Genomic DNA, 24,256 nt, shown 5'->3' on the forward strand with positions numbered 1-24,256 from the left:
CAGGTGACTTTAGGTCGTGTCAAGTTGATGATTAAAAATATCCACCATTGGGGCTGGAGAGATGGCTCAGTGGTTAAGAGCATTGCCTCCTCTTCCAAAGGTCCTGAGTTCAATTCCCAGCAACCACATGGTGGCTCACAACCATCTGTAATGGGGTCTGGTGCCCTCTTCTGGCCTGCGGGCATACAGACAGAATATTGTATACATAATAAATAAATATTAAAAAAAATCCACCATTAAAAACAAAGCAAGCCGGGTGGTGGCACAAGCCTTAATCTCAGCACTTGGGAGGTAGAGGCAGGTGGATCTCTGTGAGTTCAAGGCCAGCCTTGTCTACAAGAGCGAGTTCCAGGACAGGCTCTAAAGCTACAGAGAAACCCAGTCTCAAAAAACCAATAAATAAATAAATAATAAAACAAAGCAAACCAAAATACAAATAACTGCAACGTGGGCACCAAAATCAGATCTTTCAGTGTCTGAAGATGTGAGACCAAAGACTGGAGGCTGGGCCTGGAAGACACAGGAGCAGTGCTTCTTACAGGGCACTTAGCTGCAACTCTTGAGTTCTGAGCGTGGGAACTGAGGGCAGTAGCTTGTGCCGGTTTGGAAACTGAGGTAGGAAATGCCTGTCCTTGCCCATGCACCCGCTAGATGGCGCCTAGCTCCATGATGCTGCCTGAAGGACCCAGTGCTGGTATGAGCTCTGGCGTTTGTTTATCCATCAGAGAATGGTATACACTTCAGCCAGGATGTCTCACGACATCGCTTCGGCGCGACCAGGGCTATAGTGAAGCTGAAGCAGGAGAACATCAGGGCAGTACCCAATGCTGTTTGCCTGCTTCAGACCTGAGCGAGTAGAGAAATTCTGCACCCATGCTTCTGTGTACTCTGCCAAGTCACAGGCTAACTTGCAAGGACCCACCCTTCTGTGCTCTCTCAACGGGAAGAACCACACCCACTGGGTTGTCTGTACTAGAGTATATAGCCTACCTAGGCCACGTATTTAATCCGTGCATTCAGGGAACCCTCTATGTGGGATGAGTAACAAAGCAGTGGATAAGGAAGTCCGAAGTCTCTCTCCCCATGGAAAGAGCTATCTAATGTGAGTGGTAACAGGGCATTGTGTAAGAAGACTAGCCATTATCATGTCCGTACAGATTGTGGTAAGTGCCGGGAAGAAAGATGACTTACAGGAGAAGGCCACTCTGCTAGAAGTGGGACAGGACTGTCTAAAGACGGCCAGGAAAGCCTTGTCTAAAGCCTACAAGAAGCAAGAGTAAATCAGGGGAGCAGGAATGTGTGACGGATGGTAGTGAGAATTCTGGGAACCAAACCCAGGTCCTCTGCGTGAGAAACAAGTGCTCTTAACCACTGAGCATCTCTCCAGCCCCAATTGGTGTCTTTATAAGTCTGCTCTGGAGCCTGGATGTGTAGTTCAGTCGGTAGAGTGCCTATCTAGAATATACAAACCCTGAGATCAGTCTGAAGTGGCACAGAATCCAGCCACGTTGGTGTAGAGCTGCCTCTCAGCATTGGGAAGGAGGGGCTAAAGCTCAAGGTCATCCTTAGGGACATCCTTAGCTACTCACATCCATTGTAAATTTGAGAGTAGCATGGGCTACATGAAGCCCTGTCTCAAAAACAGAAAGAAAGAAAGAAAGAAAGAAAGAAAGAAAGAAAGAAAGAAAGAAAGAAAGGAAGGAAGGAAGAAAGAAAGGAAGGAAGAAAGAAAGAAAATAAAGTAAGCCCTGGTTTTGTTTGGAGAATCAGTGTCAGTTGAAGGGGACAGGAATGGGAACAAGAAGAGAAGACGGTTGTGTGATGAGAGATCACAGTGGTTCAGACCATGATGACAGCTATGAAGAGAGAGAAACATCACACAGATTTTTGGGGGAGTTAGAGGCGATGCAGTGCTTGGAGCAAACCCAGAGCCTCACAAGCAAGTGTTCTATCATCAAGCTACACCCCCAGGGCAATATCCATATTTGAGATTCATTTTGGAAGCAGACTCTAACCTTTTAAGATTAGCTGGGCCCAGGACTGAGAATGATTCAGGCTTAAGGGATGGGTGAAGCTGAGACCATGTGCCAAGGCAAGGAGGCCTGGGGGAGGTACTTCTCGGGTGAAGGTGTGCACTAAGCTAGGATGGCCCATGCCTGGAGTCATCTATGTGACACTCTAGTAGAAAGACAAGGGCCAAGCCGGTGGAGGGTATCGAAAAGTCAAAATCCTATCGGCAGCCTCCACTTTACACTTGTGTGTGTGTGTGTGTGTGTGTGTGTGTGTGTGTGTGTGAATGTGTAGGAGACCTCTTCAAACACCGTATAATCTAGATAGCCAAGGGGTAGGAGACAGTGAAGGCCATTACCGTAAGTAGGAGGAGCTGGCTGATGTTGGTCAAGGCTGCTGGAGAGAAGAGGGTTCCTGGACTGGAAGTAGAAGGAAGTCACCCGAAGGATGCCAGTAACCCCATGACTCTTGAACAATGTGGAGGGGTTGGCCATACTTAACTCCATCTCTTTGTCTAGTTAGATCCTCCTTTCTCGGTGGTACCCTTCCCCCATTGCCATATGGCAGGGCCCAGCTGCTCACAGTTTCTGGGGAGAGATGGAGACAGGGCAGCCTCCGGGATGGGGCTGTAATTTCAGCTGGAGGCAAGGCTCCTGCATTTCAGCCTTCTGCTTCGTGTTCTCAACAGCATCTCTCGTGTGACTATCTAGGCTATGAGACTCCCCCACCCCTCAGAAGCTTCTCATCCTCTCTCCAAGGAGGGCCAGGCCCAGCGGGTGCCACCTGCTGACTCCCACCTGGAAAGGCATCAAGTCAGGTGGTACAGCATCCCTAGGGACCAGGGGATAATGAAGGGGGCTGCCAAGTTTAATTAGTGGTTGTGAGGTGTTGGAACCTGCATCTGAAAGTCCCCACACAGTGTCTTTCATCTTCAAAACCTCCCCACCAGGCCAGATGAAAGGGCCAAGCAGAGGCCAGGCATTAATAATAATTATTAGTTTCACTAATAAAGCGTAGAAGCGGGATTATCACCAAGTTCAATTCCTTCTCTCTTTGCCTTTTCTCTCCTTCCTGTTGCCCCTCCCTCCCTCCCTTCTTTCCTCCCTCCCTCCCTCCTCTTTTGTTTTTCTCGACACTTGTCACTCTGTTCGGTTTCTATTTCAAGGCATGGGGCCCCGGCTCTCCATCTCATCAGTATTGAGGTGTGCTAGGACATATGGAGAGCATCGCCATGCTAGTCTGGGTGGTAGAGAGAACAAAGAGGTGGAAGGAGGCGTGGGGCGGAAGGGAGCATGTTTCTGAGTAGCTGCATTCTTTCTCTCGCTGTTATACAGAGTGAATGAGAGACAGAGTCTTGCTGTGTGAGCCTGGCTGCAACTCACTGTGCCTTGAACTTGCCCAATCCTCCTGCCTCTGCCTCCTCAGTGTCAGGATTACAGGTGTGTGCCAATAGACTCAGCAACAAAGTCATTAACCACGTAGTATGCCAAGTCCTAGGACGGACACCTGGGGACTCAGTCTGAGCAGGACAGACAGAGGCTCTGTTGTCACAAGTCTACATTGCAATGGGGAGGAGGGTCAAGAGACAGTAACTGGCAGACACAAATGATGTCATAGGTCATGATGCACTCTGTGAAAGGAACAAAGAGTGGGCTTTTGTAGTTTGGTTTGATTTAGGTTGTGTGTGTGTGTGTTTCCAGTGCTGGGACTTGAACTCAAGGTCTGAAGGGAATGTAAGGTAAATGCTCTAATACTGAGCCAAACTCTAGGCTCTAAATAGAAATTCTGAGGAGAGCTATGTGGGCGGCTACTTTAAATTAGGGAGCCATGTCGGTGACATTTAGACAGAGCCTTGAATGATAAGAAAGATCAGTTATGGGGGAAAATTGGGAAGAATATTCCAGGCAGGAAGAAGAGCCCTTGCAATAGTCCTGAGGTTGGCAAGGGCTCAGCAGGAGGTGTAAAACAGTGGCTCTCAACCTCCCCAACACTGCGACCCTTAACGCAGTTATTTCTTCGTGTTGTGTCGACCCCACCCATGAGGTCATTTTCGTTGCTACGTCATAACTGTAATTTAGCCGCTGTTATGAATCATAATGTAAATATCTGTGTTTTCTGATGGTTTCAGGTGACCTCTGTAAAAGGGTCATTCAAGCACAAAGGGGTTGTGACCCATAGATTGGGAACTACTGGTGTGGAAGAACAATGCTGTTCTAGCAGAGGACCAAAGTCTGGTTCCCAAGAACCACACCAGGCATTTCACGATCACCTGGACTTCGGCTCCAAGGATGTAATGCCCTCTTCCAGTTCATTAGGTACCGGAACATATCTAAACACACACACACACACACACACACACACACAAATAAAATAGATTCTTTCTTTTTATGTTTTTAAGGTTTTTTTTTAAAGATCACATTTGTGGAAGTTACACACAATTGGATCACCCTGGAGATGGAGTTATAGGCAGTTGTGTTGGTTTTAAATATCTTAATTTTTTTTTAACTAAGAAAAGGCCTTTTTAATTTATTTTTCAGGACCGATGATTTTGAGTCGGGGTCTCTCAAGGTAGGCCAGGTTAGCCTTGAACTTAAGGTGATCCTCCTGCCTTGTCATGCTTGGGATTATAGACCTGATCATAGTTCCTGGCTTGAACTGGGCTCTGCAGATTATGTAGTTGGCCATAGTAAAAAAAGCTGGCAAAAGAAGTGGGTGTCCATGCATAGACGTGTGTGGGCCAGCTGATTGGTGTTGGATGAATGAGTGAGTGAACAGTGGGCGTATGAATCTAGGAATATACATGGGAAGCTGATCTGTGGAGGCCGTCAGAGGCCACGTGGACCAGAGGATGCTGCTCCATCAAGACCCTTCACCTGCAGACAGTACCCCTGCTCAGTGGCTCCCACAGTCTGCACCGCTTGTTACATTTCTCAGGGCCTGCTGTGGGCTCCCAGGACCATGTGGACCCGGCCTGAAGTGCAGTGGGTAACTAGTTAGGGGTCAGGTTTGCCCTAGTTCTTGTCTGAGAAACAGGGTAATCCCTCACCATGATGGTGGTGGTCATATCTTGCCTAAGAGGTCTGAGACTTTGGAGCTTAAACAATCTGGAGTTTAAATCCGACTTTGACACTGAGTGGATGATTAGATGCTTAGGTAGACACTATATATAGGTGAATCGCTTCTCTAAGCCTTGGTTTCTCATCTGTGAAATGGGGAAGTAATGAAGAGAAAGGGCTTGCAGTGAGAGAGCCTGGCAAAGATTTGAGAGTAACAAGATTCTGCCAGAATGTGGCTCAGTTGACAGAGAGCTTCCCTAGCATGCAATAGCCCTGGGCTAGAGGACACCCCCCCCCCCAAAAAAAAAGCCCACACCCGCATGTGGTGGCACAGGTCCGTAATCCCAGCACTTGGAAGGAGGCAGCAGGAGGATCAGGAGTTCAGGGTCAAAATAAAACAACACAAATAAAACAAAAGCCTCAAACAAAACAAAGAAACAACAACAACAAAATCCCAGTTATTGTTAGCCTCCAGTTTCTGGAGACCTGGGCGAAATTAACATTTACTGTTAACCATCTGCATAATTATGAACAAGTTCTTTAATCAAGAACTAAAGCAAGAGCCTTGCTTTCCTCTTCTATTAAGTCAGGGTTATCACAATCTAACCCATGTCTAATCTGGGTGGCTGGATGATCCAACAACCTCACAATGAAAAGTCTACAGATGGTTAACATATATGAGTTTCACATATGATCCAACCTCCAAGAAAAGTGTCTTCCATTTCCTGTCAGTATCTAAAACTCACTCCCTCACTCTGAAAACTGTGCCTGGGAGTGGGCCTCAAGCTCCAAGTTCATAGCTGGGCAAGACAGGGGAAGGTCCCAAAGCTGGGGCAGTGGGAGGATGAAAGAGAGGGGACAAAGGAGCTGAAGCCAAAAATCCCATGGCTTTCTTCCTGCTTTGCTTTGGGGGCAGGAAGCGGTGGAAAGCTGCAGAGAATTAGTCTGACAAAGGACCCACTTAGTCTCCCACATCTGCTCCCCAGAGGTGGATCTGCAGCAGCCTGGAAAACTCTTGAATTCTGAGGAGTGCCAACCATGAACTTGGTTGGGCAGAGCTCACAGGCTCTTCAGAGTCAGCCCAATGTGGGAAACATTTGGGGTCAGGCTTGTCCAAGACCTCAAGGTTACTCTCTGCCTCTGTTTTCCCGTCTGAAGCATGGGGATGATAGTCATGCCTTCTCACAGTACTGTAGGAAGAACTGGGTGTTCCTGGGGCTCAGCAAAGCCTGATGCAGAATGAGTGCTGTGGGAAGGTGGCTTTGTATCATGTTCTTGCAAAACTGATGCTGTCTAGCAAGTTGGGATGGAGTCTGTCACATCTTACGTAACAGGTCAAGACCTTTTCTTCCTCACCCCCATCCTACAGTCCTGTCTTGCAGCACCCATGCATCCATGTATACATTTGTTTATTTAACATGCACATAGGCAGTATATGGTAGCATAGCGTGGCAGATGGTCCCTGAAAGGTTCCTGGAAGGGCATCAGAAGCGCAGGGTCGTTCTTCATTGCAAACTGAGTTTAAAGCCAGCTTGGGCTATATAAGACCTCATCTCAAAACAAAAACAAAAAAGCCAGGCGATGGTGGCGCACGCCTTTAATCCCAGCACTCGGGAGGCAGAGGCAGGTGGATCTCTGTGAGTTCGAGACCAGCCTGGTCTACAAGAGCTAGTTCCAGGACAGGCTCCAAAGCCACAGAGAAACCCTGTCTCGAAAAACAAAAAAAAAAAAAAAAAACAATAGCTTTTGTTAGCTTCCAGTTTCTGGAGCCATAGGCCAGTCATAGCATCTGCCCCTAACTGTGTATATAATCATGAATAAGTCACTCACATTTACCTGCTATCTGTAGGTCTAGTTCTGAGTGCTCTGAATCTTGCTACCAGGACACAAACACTGCAGTTAGGGGAGGAGCCAGGTGAGCATGTACCACACAAGTCTGAGTCCTTGATAATAGGCTCCCTTCCTGCAGGTTTGTGCTCCAAATCTAGACTTAGAGAATTCCTTCCTGCTGGACCCCAGCTCTGTCTTGCCTCCACTTGGTCAGAAGCAGGTCCTCTGAAGCCCCAGGCTGAGCTGTTTTCTGTTACCCTCCACAGGATCTTTGTCATTTCCTCCCGGATTCTCCTGACCACAAAGAACCATCCTGGGGTTTTCCTTGCATGGAGAGGCCCAGCCTGGAAGTAACCCATGGAGAATGCAGCTATGGGCCACTCAGAGCGTTTGTCTCTTTAGCAGCAGAGCACAGGGTACCTGGGGGTAGAGTGGCAATCGCTTGTGATGGGTGCCAAGCCTAGGTCTTCTAGGTGTCTAGACTGTCTCCCTCTGGTTTTGTGTGCTGAGACAAACCCTTTGTGGGGCTCAGATTCCCTGCCTGCTGGAATGGGGCAGTAACAAAAACTCTAGAGCAGGTCCTTAGGTTGAGAGGTTATCTGTAGATGACAAGTTGGCCTGCCTGCCTTTCCTCTTGGGCTCATCGATGGATATAATGGGACAGTAGCCTGGAAAGGACTTGGGCCACAGAGCTGGATAAGGGAGCAGATGAAGAAGCTGGCCACTCCTATTTTTACTAGTCAGCTCTAGTTTTGTGCCTCCTCCAGGCTGGTGCCCAAGCCATGTGGAAACTGGGCTCTGAACTCAACAGGAATGAGTTAAGACTTTAAAAACAGGGCAGTGGTGGCCTTTTTTTGTCAGCACTCAGAAGACAGAGGCAGGCAGATCTCTGTGAGTTTGAGGCCAGATTGGTCTACAGAGCTAGTTCCAGGACAGCCAAGCTGTTACACAGAGAAACCCTGTCTCAAAAAAAAAAAAAAAAACAAAAACAAAAAAAAAAAACAAAAAAAAAAAAAAAAAAAAAAAAAAAAAAAAAAAAAAAAAAAAAAAAAAAAAAAAAAAAAAAAAACAAAAACAAAAAACAAAAACAAAAAAAACAAACAAAAAAAAAACAAAGTGGGGAAAAAGACTTTAAAAACAAACATGGCAGGGCGATGGTGGCGCACGCCTTTAATCCCAGCACTCGGGAGGCAGAGGCAGGTGGATCTCTGTGAGTTCGAGACCAGCCTGGTCTACAGAGCTAGTTCCAGGACAGGCTCCAAAGCCACAGAGAAACCCTGTCTCGAAAAACCAAAAACAAACAAACAAACAAACATGTATTTATTTAGTGTATGTGTATGCACATACATGTGCATGTAGGTCCAAGGACAGATAACTCTTGGAGTCAGCTCTCTCTTATTATGTGGGTGTTGGGAATAGAACTCAAGACTTTGGGCTTGCAGTTTATGTACCTTTAGGTACTAAATTGTCACGCCTCATCCCTTCTTTTTTTGGTGTAGGGCCTCAAAACATTAGGTAAGGACTTTCTTTCCTCCTCCTCCTTTTTAACAGTCCCTTGTAACCCAGGCTGGCCTTAAACTGGGTGTGTAGACACACATGACCTTGAATTCGTGACCTTCCCCCTCAGCTCTACTTCTCTAGAGCCCTGTTTACAGTTACTTGCCACCACGCCCAATGTTTGCTATGTTGAAAATGGAGCCCAGGTCATCATACATACTTGGCCAACACTCTGCCAAACCGAGCTACATTCTCAACCCCTTATAAACTTGGAGGGGTTGGAGAGATGGCTCAGTGGTTAAGAGCACTGGTTACTCTTCCAGGGGAAGCAGGTTTGATTCCCAGCACCCACACCGCTGCTCACAACCATCTGTAACTCTGATTCAAGGCTTCCATGGGCACCAGGCACACAAGTCACACACAGACATACACATAAAACAAAACAATCATACACAGAAAAGTAAAAGAATCCTTTTGTTGTTGTTTTTTAGTTTTGTTTTTTTGTGACAGGGTTTCTCTGTGTAGCCCTGACTAGCCTGGAACTTACTCAATAGACCAGGCTGGCTTCAAACTCAAAGATCCATCTGCCTCTGCCTGCCAACTACTGGGATTAAAGGAGTGCTCACCATTGCCTGACTTAAAACAATCTTAAGGGAAAAAAAAAAAAAAAACCAAACCCAACAACTTTATTTTTGAGGCAGAACTTTCCTAACTTATTCAATTTGACTTTGATGTGGTTCAGGTCGGCCTTGAACTTCCCCTCCTCCTGTGGAACCAGTTCTCATCCGGACATTTCTGGACCTGGCCTGAGCATCCTACTGTGATTGAATGTCTGGGTGACTCCTAAATACCTGTGGGAGATGGGTAGGTCTTGAAGGCTGAATCCTCACGATGGGAGTTAATACCCTTATAAAATAGGCCCAAGAACTCATCTGTTTCTTCCGCTATTCAAGGGCATGACAGAGAGTCATCTATGAGCTGGAAGTAGCTTGCTGAGACACAGAATCCGCCAGAGCCTTGCTCTTAGGCTTCCCAGCCTCTAAAATTGGGAGACAGATTTCTGTAGTTTACAAGCTCGTCCATCCATGAGATTTGTTCTGGCAGCTCAGACTAAGAAACACCCCAAAGCCACCAAGGCACTACCAGGCAGCAATGTGTGTGGTCTCCTCTAGTGTCCTTGATATTCAACCTTGCCCATCTTGCTCCTTGTCCTGTCCTCCCCCACAGGAAGGTGGTGATTGGGACCAGAGCTGGGGAGCAGAAGAGACTTGCTGCTAAGCAGATGTTCCTTTGGGCACAGTGCAACACTCACCTTGTGCCTTCAGCTCTTGAGTATGTTTCCCCATCTGCACAGTAAAAGACACAGATCCTGTGACCCTCAGAGACTTCTGACTCTCCAAGCACCAAGGCATGGACCCCTGACTTCTGTCCTCCCCAGACTCCAGCCTTGGGCAAATGGAAGTCTATCTCACTGTTGGGGAACTCCATCTGGGCTTAACAGAGCCCAGATGCTGTCCTGACTCCTGAAACCAAAGGAGGGAGCTGGGGAAGGCCTGCTTCCACAAAGACTCAAGGCCAGGTCTCCCTTGCAGACTGATGCACAAGGATAGAGATGAAGAACTCCAGGATTGGCAGAGGAACAAGGTCCCCCACGTGGAGAGGCACGCTTCCCCCCTCTCCCACAGGCTGGGCCAGATGGTACAGGCAGCTGAGGGGAGGCTCTTTGCTCCCACCTTCCCTATTGGCTCTGTAGGGAACGGGGATTTATTTCCACAGGAGAAATGTGTGGAGGAAAGCCTTTCTCACAAGCAGTCCTGGGGCTCAGGAAATGTTTTAGTCCAATAGAACCACAGCCATAACATTAGCGAGCCCTGAGCAGGCTGCAAGAGTCTAGAATCTCAGAGGCCCAGCATCTTGGAATGTTAGAGAAGTGAGTCACAGAATTTTCGGTTTTGATATCATGCTCTCCAGCATTGTAGCCACTGGGCACATGTGGCTTCAGAGCGTCTGGAATGTGACTAGCTCATGTGTTAGAAAGGGTAGAACACATAGGGTTCTGAAGACTTTATATAAAGGAAAGACTTTGAAACAGCTCTTTGGTTCTCTCCCTCCCTCCCTCCCTCCCTCCCTCCCTCCCTCCCTCCCTCCCTTCCTCCCTTCTTCCCTCTCTTCCTGCTCTCTGTTTTTGAAAACGTATCTTGTCTGGTGGTGGTAGTGACACATGCCTTTAATCTCAACACTAGGGAAGCAGAGGCAGGCAAGTTTCTGAGTCTGAGGCCAACTAGTCTACAGAGAGTTTCAGGACAGCCAGGGCTACACAGAGAAACCCTGTCTCGAAAACAAACAAACATCAACAACAAAAAGAAGAAGTATCTATGTAGGCCTTAAACTATTAGCCAATGATGACTTTGGACTTAGGATGCTCCTGAGATTCCCACCTCTGGCATACAGGATCACAGGGCTGTACCATCACAGTCAGTTTATAATTTCTTTATATTAACTATATTTCAAGATGATGTTATTTTGGTCTATTGGGTAAAATACAACATGTTTACAACATCAGTTTTGCCCATTTCTCTTTATGCTTAAAAATGTGGTTACTGGGTGGTGGTGGTGCACGTCTTTAATCCTAAGACACTGGAGGTATAGACAGACAGATCTCTCTGAGTTCAAGGACAGCCCAAATCTAGAGACCTTGTCTCAAAAACTAACAAACTGGTTACCAGAGAAATTTATGTGAGGGCTGGAGAGATGGCTCAGCAGTTAAGAGCACTGGCTGGTCTTCCAGAGGACTTGGGTTCAATTCCCAGCACCCACATGGCAACTCACAAGTGCCTATAACCTCCAGGAATTCAACACCCTTACACAGACATACATGCAGACAAAACACCAAATCATGTGACATAAAAAATCATTTAAAAAGTTTATATGTGGTCTCCCTGCATTATATTTATTCTTTTTCAAAATTATTTATTTATCTATGTATATATGTATGTATGTATTTTTTTAGGTGTGAGTTTTCTGTCTGCATGGATGTATATATGCCAGAAGAGGACATCAGATCCCATTACAGATCAGATAGTTGTGAACCATTATGTGGTTGCTGGGAATTGAACTCAGGACCTCTGGAAGATCAGTCAATGCNTAGACCAGGCTGGTCTCGAACTCACAGAGATCCACCTGCCTCTGCCTCCCGAGTGCTGGGATTAAAGGCGTGCGCCACCATCGCCCTGCCATGTTTGTTTTTAAAGTCTTTTTCCCCACTTTGTTTTTTTTTTGTTTGTTTTTTTTGTTTTTGTTTTTTGTTTTTGTTTTTTTTTTGGTTTTTCGAGATAGGGTTTCTCTGTAGCTTTGGAGCCTGTCCTGGAACTAGCTCTTGTAGACCAGGCTGGCCTGGAACTCACAGAGATCCACCTGCCTCTGCCTCCTGAGTGCTGGGATTAAAGGCGTGCGCCACCATCGCCCTGCCATGTTTGTTTTTAAAGTCTTTTTCCCCACAGTGAGGCTAAGAAGGAAACCACCAATGCTGTCCTTTCAATAAACAATTGGAACCAAGGCAAATGACTGTAGGTGACGGTGGATCCTGGATTCCAAAAGAGGACCATTTGGTCTTCAAAGCTGAGCATTAGCTGGAGGGCAGTTTGAGTGTGATGGCATGTGCTTGAATGCTCTGCGTGGATGTTCCTGTCATGTCCTTCACTTTCCCCTACCTGGTCCCCAGCTCTTACTCCAGGTCACATCCAACACAGACAGGAGAAAAAACGCTCACCTTGAAGCAGTAGGCTAAAACAAAGGGCTAAACACATTGCTGGTTCCAGAACCAACTTCCCATCAGGGTTTACAGTGCTCCTCTTTCCATATGGTACCTCTCCAGGCACCCAGGAATAGTGTCTAGGCTTGATCCTGGGGGATCTATGTAAAGTAGGTCTCAAACCCCTGCACCCCTGTGTGCCCGCATCCCACTCACATACAACAGGTAATCAGAAAACCTGGCAACCAAGGCCCTCCTCTGGTCTATTCTGCTTTATGCCATTGGTGCTCTGACAGATTCCTATCCTCCCTGGGTCTTAGTTTCTCTATTTCTTTGGCTTAAAAAAATTGTTGTCCAGCAGTGGTGGCACACACCTTTAATCCTAGCACTCAGGAGGCAGAGCGAGTTCAGGACAACCAGGGCTGCACAGTGACACCTGTCACAAAAAAAAAATGTTTATTTTGCATTATGAATATTATGAATGCTTTTTCTGTATGCATCCATGTGCACAGTGTGCATGCCTGGTGCCCATGGAAACCACAAGAGGGTGGATGTACGATCCATGGGTGCTGGGCACTGAACTCTACATCTCTGTGAAGAGCAGCAAGTGCTCTTAACAGTAGAGCCATCTCTCCAGGCCTCTCCATTTCTTTAAGGAGAATTGGAGTGGTTCAGAAGTCAGAAACTCAGATGCCAATAAAGTCAAGGGCAATAATGCAAATAAATGACAAGTGTGGAATGGGGGTGTGGCTTAGGGATGGCGAGCTTGTTGAGTACATGTGGGGCCTGGTGTTCCATGGCTCACAACTACTGTACGACACATGCAATGAGCCCTGAGGGCTGGGAGGCTAACTCAGCTGGTAGCGTGCGTGCCTAGAGTGTGTAGAGTCCTGGCTTCTAGGGCATTTGGTTCCCCAGCACTACATGAAAATGGATGTGGTGTCATAGGCCTATATGTTACTACTTAAGAGGTAGAAGAAGGAGAATCAAAAGTTCAAAGTTACTCTAGGCTGCAAAGCTAGTTCGAAGACAGCCTTAACTTCATGAGGCCCTGCCTTTAAAAAAAAATATTGAAAAAAAGTTGTCAGTTCTGGTGGCCCCAGGGTCCACAGCCTGTTGGGGCTCCTCCACCCGGCACTGTCCTCAGGGAACCTTAAACCACTTGCTGATAACATTCACTTAGAAACCTCTGGCCCCTGAGAATGTTTTTCTTTGTCTTTGTCAGATTGTAATTGGAGCATAACAATGGCACCGTTAAAGGGGGAATTAGCGGATTTGCAGAAGCCACGTTTTCTTGCTTGCAGGATGCTGCTCTTGTTTTCGTCCCCTCCCTCCCACTCATCTTCCAGCTCAAAACAAACTTCAGTTTCCAAAACGTTTGCTTTATATCTGTTTTCCATTTGCTTAGCAGGTACCAAGTTTTCTAGTCCTCGTCACTGAACAACCTGCCTCCCTTCTCCACCACCCGTCGGGTGGGGGTAGGGGAAACTGTTACACCATGTGGTCAATGCTGTAATTATGGTGACCACATGTTCTCCAAACCACAGATCAGGTCACATGGTCCAACACAGGCTATTTTCTGCCTCCACTGCTGTGCAGACATGAAATCACATGTAGTGATACATTCATCAAATCACCTTAAGTTTCTTTTTAAAAAGCAAATGACATCAAATTTGGATTATCCTTGGCAAATCCCACTATCTTCATAGGAAATTATTAAAACTGTGATCAGGGCCTGCACAGACCTGTAGGCAGAGCGAAGTTTCCTGGATGGGGTGCTGTGGACAGTAGGTTTTGACTGCTGGATAGGAGGTTTGCAGACAGCAAGAAGAGTGGTCAGTCTACTCTGGATAGGACCCACTCTTCTGCTTTAAAGAAGTCCAGCTTAGGAACTGGGAAGCTGGCTGAAAAGGCCAAGGTCTTTGCTTGTTTATGCAAGTTTGTTTCATTTACATCATCTCAAGGACCCATCCTCGCCACAGACTACTAAAACATGCAGACAGTGTATTGTATCTTCCTGTGTGCTTCCATGCCTCTCTCTGCAGAAGCTAACACTGTCTACTGCCCAGAGGCCTTACCTCTCTTGCTCATCCTTCCTCCCCTGCCAGGACTGTGTTAGGAAAACTCTAGAGGCAGCACCCATGGATGAATGAAGGAATGGAGTGTCAGGCGGTAGGCACTTTGTCAGGAGACAAGGTACCTACTATGTGCCCAGTGATATGCAGGGCACAGGGTTCGAGGCAAAGACCTCCAATGACCTTGGACTACAGAAGAGAGCTGGGCAGCTGGCAGGCACCAGGAGGATAGTGGGGAAGGGAATGGGAAGTATATACCAGAAGGTTCAGGCTGTGTCAGAAGGTCAGGAAAAACCCAAGAGAAAATACACTTTAACCTTGAGGCCTAAAGGATGCTGTCATAGCTGGGCAGTGGTGGTGTATGCCTTTAATCCCAACACTGTGGAGGCAGAGGCAGGAGGGTGTCTGAGCTCAAGGTCAGCCTGGTCTACAGAGTGAGTTCCAGGACAGACAGGGCTACAGAGAAAAAACAAGGATCGCCATCATTTAGTTAACCCGTATATAGTGCTTATCATACGGCAGATACTGCATGAAGGGCTCCACATGTCTAATTCCCATGGAGCTCTCAGCAGCACACACAATTATTGCCCACACTGCAGAGATAATAGCACAGACAGGTTGAGAAAATGATGACCATGGTCACATAGTTTAGATGTGGCCAGAGCCCAGAAAGAATGACTTTGGTACATTCTTTTAGCAAAAAACCAGCAGCCTGAGGCTAGGTTTCCGGCTCCTGCCTTTGATCCTAACATTCCGGAGGCACAGAACAGCATGACCTAGAGAGCACATTCCAGGCCAGCCAGGGCTTCAGCAGTGAGATTGAGTGTCAAAATTAATAAATGGACAGGCAAAGTGGAAGGTGAAGTTCTGCCCACTAAGGACAACCAGGTAACGGACAGACATCGGGAAAGATCCTAGGAGGGTGGGAAACAAGCTGCTGGAGGCTTTCAATAGGAAATGGGCTTGATGAAGTTTCATTAAAAGCTGACAGGGGCTGGATGGTGGTGGCGCATACCTTTGATTCCAGCACTCAGGAGGCAGAGGCAGGCAGATCTCAGTGAGTTTGAGGCCAGCCTAATCTATAGGATAGCCAGGGCTGTTACATAGAGAAACCTTGTCTCTGAAAACAAACAAACAAACAAAGAAGAGAGGGGCTGTGTGGTGGTGATGGCGGTAATCCCAGCACCTGGGAAGCAGATGCATGTGGATCTCTGTGAGTTCGAAGCCAGCCTGGTGAGTTCCAGGGCAGCCAGTGCTGTTACACAGGGAAACCCTGTCTCGAAACCAGCCTCTCCCCTGCTCCCCCCAAAAAGCAAGCTGAAGGAAGGATAGAACAAGCTAAGAAGGCTATGCATCAGGTTGCACCCATGAAGGAGAAAAGGAGTTGGGAGAGAGAGAGAGAGAAAAACCAGCTTGGAAGCAGGAGCAATGGGATGACATGTGGGGCGGGCAGAGAGATTGGATGTGGGTCTGATGAGGAGTGATGAGTTCGGCCTCTGCCTTGCTAAGATGGAGCAGATGAGGTGATGGGACAGTAAGGAAGTTTCAAGCCCCAGATGAGGGTCACTGGGTCTCAGGAAGGGGCCTGGGTCAGGAGGGGAGGGAGGAGTAGAGGAATGTAGGTCTTTCAGCCCATCTCCATCCTGGCTGGGCCTCCCCACCACACACATCCTCACAGGACATCCAGCAAGCTGGAAGGCCCAGCTTATGAAGCTTATGAAGTTTTGAAGACTCAGAGGTAGGAAATGCCGTCAGAGACATGGGGTTACCTAACTCACTGGCTAACCCTCCAAGCCTGCTTTCAACATGCTGTTGACCTGGCTGGCTCACTGTCATCTCTTCTCCCACGAGAAGACGTTTCTCTCTCCAGCAGGCCCTCAGAATTTTAGGTTCAGTCCAGGCTGGAGCCAGCTGCTCCCGAGGCTGCACTCAGCGCCTGACACCCTTCAGTCTCTTCTGACTCAGCCTTCCCTTCCTGCTTCCTCTGCCATGCTCCACGCAGCTTTTCCAGAACCACTTCCACGTGGTCCTGGTGGATTGTTTCTTGTACCAGAAAAGTCCATCTTCCTTTCCCAAACCCACCCTAGCTGTTCCTCTGATCCAGCTTTCAGAGAGGCTGACTCCCTGGAGCCCCTCCCTCCCTTGCTCCTTCCATCATGAGAGCCAGAGCACTTGGACCTTACCTCCCTCCAGGCTCACTTTGGCCAGAACAAAGGGGCGGAGTTGGGGGGGGGAAGGCTCATGCCCATTTGAACTCTTTGAACACCTTGCTCCTACTGCCTCAACCTCCTGCATGGAATTATAGGCATGTACCATGTATGCAGTGCTGGGATTGAACCCAGGGCATCCTGCCTGCCAGGCAAGCACTCTACCAATTGAGCTACATTCTCAGCTCATAGCTTGAGCATGAACTCCCAGCTCTGCCCCTCCTACAAGGTGTCTAGAATACAGATCAGGTTCACGGGGCTGCATCCTGATGGAATGGATCTTCTGAACTGCCTTCCAGGGGCTTGACCTGCTCAAGCCTCAGCCCATTTTTCAAGGACTTTACACTGCCCGGTGTGGAAACTCAGATTGTTAAGAATTTGCTGGTCTATGCTGTTTTCCCCGGCCAAACTGGCGGTGGCTGCAGTATGTGTTTGGAAGTCACATCCTGTCCACATGTGGCCTGCAGTTGTGGCCTGTGGCTCCGCTCCTTCCAGAGGTGTAGCATGGGCACATATAGGAAGCAGAAGCCTGGGAGCTTCTCAGCTCCCACACCAGCATCTGTGTTTAGGCCTCAGTATCCCCGCTCTCCTGGGAGACACAGCAGGCTGACCAACAAGGACACCTGATCCCACTGGGGAGATCCTGTGGGCCTGTTCTGCCTCCCAGTGCCAGCTGCCTTCTGTGAACTCTCCTCTCTGCTCTGATTGCTCGCATGCTTTTTTGTTTTTTTTTTTTTTCTTTTCCCAATTCTGTTCCTACAGTTAATCCTGAGCCTCTGATGGTGCTTGAGAGTCCAGGATGTTTCCAGTGTTTGCAGTGGCCTCAGTCTGTCTGCCTGGTAATCTGTAAGGACCTTTTTTTTTTGTTTTGTTTTGTTTTGTTCCTTTTTGTTTATCGAGACTGGGTTTCTCTGTGTAGCTTTGGAGCCTGTTCTGGAACTCGTTCTGTACACCAGGCTGGTCTCAAACTCACAGAGACCCACCACCCAGCTCCCTGTCTGGACCTTTCAAAGGCTGTCAATACCTATTCTTCCACTGGACCCCACCTCCCTCTCCCTTGCAGGTTTACTGGTTGGCTGAGGGATGGCAGATCTCCCTGGGCTGAGAATAAATTCTAGCACCAACTGTTAAGGACTCTCAGCACCCTACAGGAGACTCAATGTTTCCGTCTGCTTAATGGGAGGAACCTCGTCCAGTTTGCACGGTTTTTGAGACGGGTGGGATTGCTGAGGGTGGAGAACAGGCCAGGTGGGAGAAACTTTTGCACAAGACGGTATACCTCTTTGTCTGCCTGCTATGTGCCACAGAGAGCACTGATTAAGCTGGGAACAACTTGTTGAGGGAGATGACATCCTAGTAAACAATGAAATCAGTAAGTGAATCAGATCCTCCACGGTAAAGGGAATACAAGTATGGTTCAGGAGCAGAGCGCGGGGAGTGTGGGTGTGGGTGTGAAGTCCTGCCCTGGAGGGGTCACATTGACAGGTACCTGTTGTCTGAGGAACCCTGGAGGGTTGTCACAGGCCAGCGGGGCAGAACTCGCAGCCCCGGGGCCCAGCCAGCGATTCCAGGCCTGTAAGTCCCGGCGAGAGCACGTCTTTGTGCCCCCCTCCTTCCCTCAGCCGCTTCTCCGACCCCCAGCGCCAGTCCCTCTCTGACCCCAAATAACTTGTTGGTTTCCCCAGGGCTTTGTTTGCTCGGGGTCATCGCCTCCGGGACACTGGCCGGGGCGCACCGCCCTCACGGGTCCCGCGTCTGACACCCCTCGGGCCCGGGCCCCCGCCCCCTACCCGCTCCGAGACCGGGGTCAAAGGCAGCCCGCGTCACGTGGTCGCCGAGCAGCACCGAATCGGCCGGGAGAGCCGAGGGAGAATCCGGGTGGAAGCGAGAAATCCAGCCCGGCTCGCGACTCGCGGCGCCCGGTCCCGCCCCGGCGCCTGCCGGGCCCCCGCAGCGTGCGCGCCCCGCGCCGCCCGATCGAGCCCCGCGCACGGCCACGGCGGGTGAGGTAGGCGCGGGCCGAGGGAGGCGGGCGGCCCGGCGGCCCTGTGCGCGCTCCCCACGGGCGGGGGTGCGGGCGCGGGCGCAGCGCGGCCAGCAAGGGGTTAAGCCGGCCCGCAGCCCGCCTCGCGCACGCCCGGGACCGGCGGCCGCGCGGCCACCCGCGCCGCTTCCCCGTGGCGCCCCGGCCGAGGCAGGTAAGGGGCCGGAGGGCCGGGCGGCCCGACTTCCCGGGCCGAGCGCTCGCCAGCCGGGCACGGCGTGCAGGCCGCATAGGGGCCCTAGCGGCCCCGGTGCAAGTTTGGTGCGCGCGGGCGCCGGGCGGGCGGTGGGGAGGACAAAGGGGTGGGGGCCTCGCGGGGCCGGGCGGGCCGGGGTGCGGACCGGGCAGCGCGGCAGCTGTAGGTCACGGATAATGTCACCCACGAGGAATGCCCCCTCCCCCTCCGCGGCTCCCGAACAGGGGAAACTTTTGTCTGGCATGGGAGGGGGCTAGAGGCCGGGGGTGGGGGGGTGGGGAGGCGGCCGGACCGGTTTTCTCCTGGCCCTGAGCGGCCTGGTCCCTAACTCCCCGCCTCCCTCAGGTTCCCCCGGAGCTGGGACTCTAGCATTTGACCAGCATGAAGAGGGGACGCCTGTAGGACGCGGGGGTCTGGGAGCTGCCAGGAATCTGAGGACTCATCCATCACCTGGCTTTTATGTGCCAGGATCCCCACACACCCTACATCCCTCTACTGGTCCTCCCTCCCGCCCCTAGAAGAGCTTGGGGGACATTCTGGGGCAATATTACCCTCTGAACTGAGGGTTAGACAGATCTGGGTGTTCGTCACTTCCCAGCTGTGTGACCTTGAGCAGATTCTTTACCTTTTTAAGCCTCTGTTTCCTCACCCGTAAAATGGGTATATCTGTCAGAGTGGGGGATGAAGCCAGGGTGTGGGAACCTCGGAAAATGTTGGCATGCTTGTATTCAACAAGTGTTCGGTGCATATTGCTGTGTGCCAGGCACTAGGCTAGTTCACTCCTTTACACGGTGTCGTTGACAAAATTCTCCTACGTGACTGTTAGGCAGATGTTATAGAGGGGAAACTGAGGCATCGAATGGAAAACGGCGGGAGAGTAGGAAGTGGGAGTGGGGATTTGCCCCTTCTCTCAGTCCTACATATGAACTACAGATCCCTACTAAGCCTGTTGGTATGACTGGGTTTATGGTTTCATTTTCAGTGGAATCATGAGAACTGCCTCCCTACCCCATCGCCCTTCCCTAGGTGAGGCGCCCTTCTACCTGGCACTTGCCTGGGTGAGGTCTTGTGCCCTTGCTCTTGTTAGTGTGGCAGCTGGAGCTGGAGGGGAGGTCGGTTGGAGCCTGTGATCAGAGAGAGCTTCATGATGGTCCAAGTTCCGTTGCTGGCTGGGTCCTGGGAGGAACGCTCTCCCAGTGTGGGTGGTGGTTCAGGGAGGAGTCTGACTCCCTGGCTCCAACTGGGGACAGCTGGTGGCTTTGTCAACAGACTTCCCCAGCACCCAGGAGACCTGCAGAGGCTTTTATCTCCCTTTAGACCTGTCACTTTGAGATCAACAGGGGGTAGGAGGTTGGGCTCAAGAGTGACCCTTGGGCAGATCAGGGATCTAAGGCTAAGGATTTATGTCCCAAATGTTTTAGTCTTCATGGCCAAACTAAGGGAGGCTTTGATACCTTAGCCTTAAAGGTCCTTGGAGCTAGTTTGGAGGGTGAACTTGAAGCCAGCAAGATTGCAGAATCCTCACAGAGATGCTGGTCTTTGTTCTAGAGTCCAGCTAGCCTAGTACTGGTACCTCGTAGTCCCTGAGGAAAGGCCCCGGTAGCAACTGTGAAGAGTGCATCAGATCCTCACTGGGTTTTCATGTGCTAGATGGGCCCAGTCTTTGTCGGTGTGTGGGGGTAGGGTGGGGAGGGACATGATTACCAATCAAGCTCTGATTGGAGGTTTTGAGCAATTAAGAGATGGAATACAAATTGCTAATTAATGACATCTTAAAACATTGGACCGAGGGCTGGTGTGGTGGGTGTGGTGGGTTCCTGGAGGGAGGGAGGTTTGTGCACAGAGCTCCAGCCGCTCCAAGGCCCTCCAGCTCAGAGTGTGGGATTCCCAAGGATTTGTAGGCTTTCCCTGGGCCCTGGGAATAGACAGCTCTCCCCAGCTGACATCACTATCAACTTGTAGGAACAAGAGTGGAAATTCCACCACTTAGCTCTGAAAGGCGGGAGATTAAGTAGATGGCTGAAAGACCTGGAAAGGGTCCTGGGTACTGGAGGCTGTCCCTTGTGTGGTCAGAGTCGCTCGGAGCAGAGAGGCCTCTGGGAAAGTCAACAGGTAAAGGAAGAAAGTCAGGGAGAAAGATAGAGAGGGAGAGGCTTCTGTCCCAGGGGTGTGTGCAAGGGGTGTGCAGGGGGAGTCTTCAGACTGAGAGACGTGGTCTGGAAGAAGAGGGAGAGCCTTCCGTCACATGGGGTGTGCAAGGGGGAGTCTTCAGGCTGAGAGACGTGGACCGAAAGTAGCAGCACAGGAGCCAACAGAGAATGTGAGAGATGGTCTCAGCAGCCCATAGCTCTCTTTCCTGGCCTCAGGGACTCGCTTTGCCTGTGCTCTGGGCCCATGTGTCTGTACTTTAGAACCAGAGCCAGACTTAGAAATCTCTAGGGCTTGTACAGACTTCTAGGTTGGAATTTGTTTTGAGTATGGCTTGAAATAACAGGGCTATTTGGAGGACATTCTTTGCTTGAAATGGGAAATTGGGTAATTTTTCAAATTCATATGGAAAATTTCTGTGGCCAGGGTGGCAGAGTACCTGCTGGGTTTTGACCAGGGAGGGCAGACGAGGATCAGAGGTGGGATGGTTGTGGAGCGGGGTGTGATAGGGTGATCAGCAGAAGATGGTGCCTGAAGGACAGGAAGGAAGAGCTTCCTGGTTGGTAAAGTCGGCAGGGGTTCCCAGAGGAGGAAGCATCTGAGGGGTCAGGCCGTCAGACAGGACGGTGGGCACCAGGCTACACTGTGAGGGCTTACCAGCGTCCTGCTCCTGACTTAGGGTTTTATGTGGTAGCTGAGAAGACAGAAGGTTGTGAGCAGCTTGTTGAGATGGTGCCTGCTACTGTACTCTGCCGGGCATGGTGCCAGGCTCTTTACAGACACCCATTGACTTCTCACAATGCCCTGCAGAGTAGCTGGTCACCCCATCCTGTCCTGTTTCTAGGTGGGGGAAATGGAGGCTCAGAGGGGTAGAGGCACTAGCAGTGCTGGAGTTTGAACCCGTACTGATCTGTTTATGTGGCACCGAGATGCTGTTCTCAGGGTCGTTTTGGCCATGGACGGTGGCAAGAGTGACCAAGACTGGAAAACTCATTGACTGTCACCCTGTGGGGCCCACCTGGTCGCCTCAGGCAGACTCAGGAGGGAAAGGGGCTACAGGATCTTGTAGCTGCCTCGGGAGTTGGCCTAGGTTTAGGGAAGGACTTCAGTAAAATCTCTGCTTTTGAATCCTTGGAAAGCTCCCTAGGGGCAGATGCCATAGGCTGATCCTGGCCAAAGACAGCAGTAAGGTCACACCCAGGGCGTCTAACCTGAGAAGAGACTGCCTGAGGACAAGGGGGAAGACCTCACTGCTAAGTGCCTGCAGGAGGAGTGGAGAGTCTTTAGAGGGTGTGGGAGAACGCACCCCAGGGTCAGGTTCGAGTGACCACTTTCAGTTCCCTCTTTGCCTGAGAACACAGAAGTTGGGTAGTGCTGAGCTCACTCTAGCCCCACTGTCCTCAGAGCTCTTGAAGTGGTCTTTCCTGTGCACCTCAGGAAGTTGTAACACCCAGTGGTCTGCACAGCTCCTTGAGCCCCTGTGCTTTGAGGACACACCCACTCGGCCTTGCCTGCTTCTAATAATACTGATTTTCTTTTCCCTTCCTCCCTGCCTCCCTCACACCCTCCCTCTCTCCTTCCCTCTCTCTTTTTGACCCTTCCACCTTTTCTCCTTTCCCTCCTTCATTTCCTTTCCTTTTCTTTCTTTTTTAAAAAATGTTTTCTAACCTTTGTTTTTATTTTATGTGTGTGAGTGTTCTGCCTGCATATGCGTCTATATACCATGTATTTGTTGGATCTTAGGGGATGGGAGTTGCAGGCAGTTACTTCTGGAGCAAACCAGAACCTGGCCCTCAGGAATGCAAGAATTGGTTCTCTCCAGGCTGGGTAACTCTGTGAGTTCAAGGTCAACCTGGTCTTCACGGGCAGTGTTCCAAAACTAAGTCCTGACCTCCACACATGCCATAAACACACCCATTTCCACACTCTCACACAGTCTACATGTAAAAACCAACCAACCAACCCCCAGACTCCTATTTTGGAAAGGATGGTTGATGTGCAGCACCAGCAGACAGGAGCTGTTTGAAGCAGCAGGTTGGGAAGTTCAGGTGGGGAAACTGAGTCCCAGCGGTAGGACAGCCTCATGGCCTGCGGTAGCTGTGGTTATATCTTGGAAGCCGACAGGATTTCCTCTCTTTGTTGATGCCTCTGCTTTCTGACTTCCTGCCTGTCATCCAAGTTAAAGGACCTAAGTCCCACTGGCCCAGTCTCCTCCTGGACGACCACACTGGATATTGTCTAAAGCTTGTTCAGGTGGCCCTATGGCTGCTGTCATGACCCGTCTCATGAGCTAGGCTGTGGGCTTGGGACCTCCAGAAGGGTAAGGGGAATGGGTGGTGGCAGGGAGAGGCCATGGGAACAAGAAGGCGGGGACTTCACCTTAAGGGAGTAGTGAGAACCAGGTCAAGTCAAGGCTACAAGCAAGACTGAGTACCAGAGAGGCTGGGGCTGGTCCCCGCTGTATGGAGCCTGGGCAAGGGGACTGCAGTTGTCCTTGCCTTGAAGCATTTTAATTCAGACAGTGCAAGTTTTGGGTTACTTTTGATTATTGAGACTGGCATTGTTATTGATTGATTGAATGATTGATTGATTGTAGCACGATTAATAAAAACCCAGAGACAGATATTAGGGTTCAACCTGAAGGTAAGAAAAGCAAAAACAGTCAGCCACTGGCTCTTAGCTCTACCCCAGTCTGAAATGATGATCCTGCCTCCAGGAGTCTCAGAATGAGACTGTGTCTGAGCTGTCTCCTCCTGTCTTACATTCCTTTCTAGTGTTGGGTTTAAAATTGTACACCACTACTGCCCGCTTTCTGTGACAAACCAGTGTGGCTGCTGGGATTAAAGGTGTGTGTCACCTCTGCCTGGTCTGTAAGGCTGACCAGTGGGGCTGTTTTACTCACTGATCTTCAGACAAGCTTTATTTATTAAAATACGAATGAAATATCACTACAATTCATTTATTTTTTGAGTTTTTAAAGACGGTTTCTCTGTGTAATAGTCCTGGTTGTCTTGGAACTAACTCTGTAGACCATGCTGGCATAGATTCACCTGCTTCTGCATGCTGGGATTAAAGGCAAACACACCACCACTGCCTGGCGATAGTTATTGATTTTGGAGAACCGGGTCTTACTGTGTTGCCTGGCTGGCCTATAACTCTTTATATAGACCATGCTGGCTTCCAGCTCTGCCTTCCACGTGCTAGATTAAAGATGTGTACCACCAAGCCAGCTTGATAGTTTTTCTTGACTGAGGTGCTCACTTCCTTCTTATAACAGCAGTGGGAAATGGAATTAGTAATCACCTTCTTTAAGCAGATATGGCAACCAAGGTTTAGAGGGACCAGTGGCTCCACCTGGAGCTTAAACTCAGAATAACAGCCAGTGTTTGCTGATTCTCACGGCTGCTCTGGCCTTGTTCTGTGAAGCACTGATAGACAGATT

General features: G+C 49.7%; 2 protein-coding genes across 3 annotated transcripts in view; one reads left to right on the forward strand and one right to left on the reverse strand.

Annotated features, from left to right (window-relative positions):
- The window catches only part of Rps14 (ribosomal protein S14), a 31,619-nt gene extending 11,876 nt beyond the window's left edge, over window positions 1–19,743 (reverse strand). Inside the window, exon 1 of the mRNA XM_050157840.1 lies at window positions 19,721–19,743. The gene's annotated coding sequence lies outside the window, so the exon portion shown is untranslated. The remainder of the gene's footprint in view (window positions 1–19,720) is intronic.
- Window positions 18,265–24,256, forward strand: part of Ndst1 (N-deacetylase and N-sulfotransferase 1) — a 59,619-nt gene continuing 53,627 nt past the window's right edge. The window contains exon 1 of one of the 2 annotated variants that reach the window (XM_050157817.1): window positions 18,265–18,434. The gene's annotated coding sequence lies outside the window, so the exon portion shown is untranslated. Of the gene's footprint in view, window positions 18,435–18,464; window positions 18,625–24,256 lie in introns of those variants that run through there. The other variant, XM_050157821.1, reaches the window with a different exon arrangement.

The sequence above is a fragment of the Alexandromys fortis genome, unplaced genomic scaffold (genome assembly GCF_014885135.2).
Source record: "Alexandromys fortis isolate MF-2015 unplaced genomic scaffold, M_Fortis_MF-2015_v1.1 scaffold_94, whole genome shotgun sequence".
In the NCBI taxonomy this organism is placed as follows: Eukaryota; Metazoa; Chordata; class Mammalia; order Rodentia; family Cricetidae; genus Alexandromys; species Alexandromys fortis.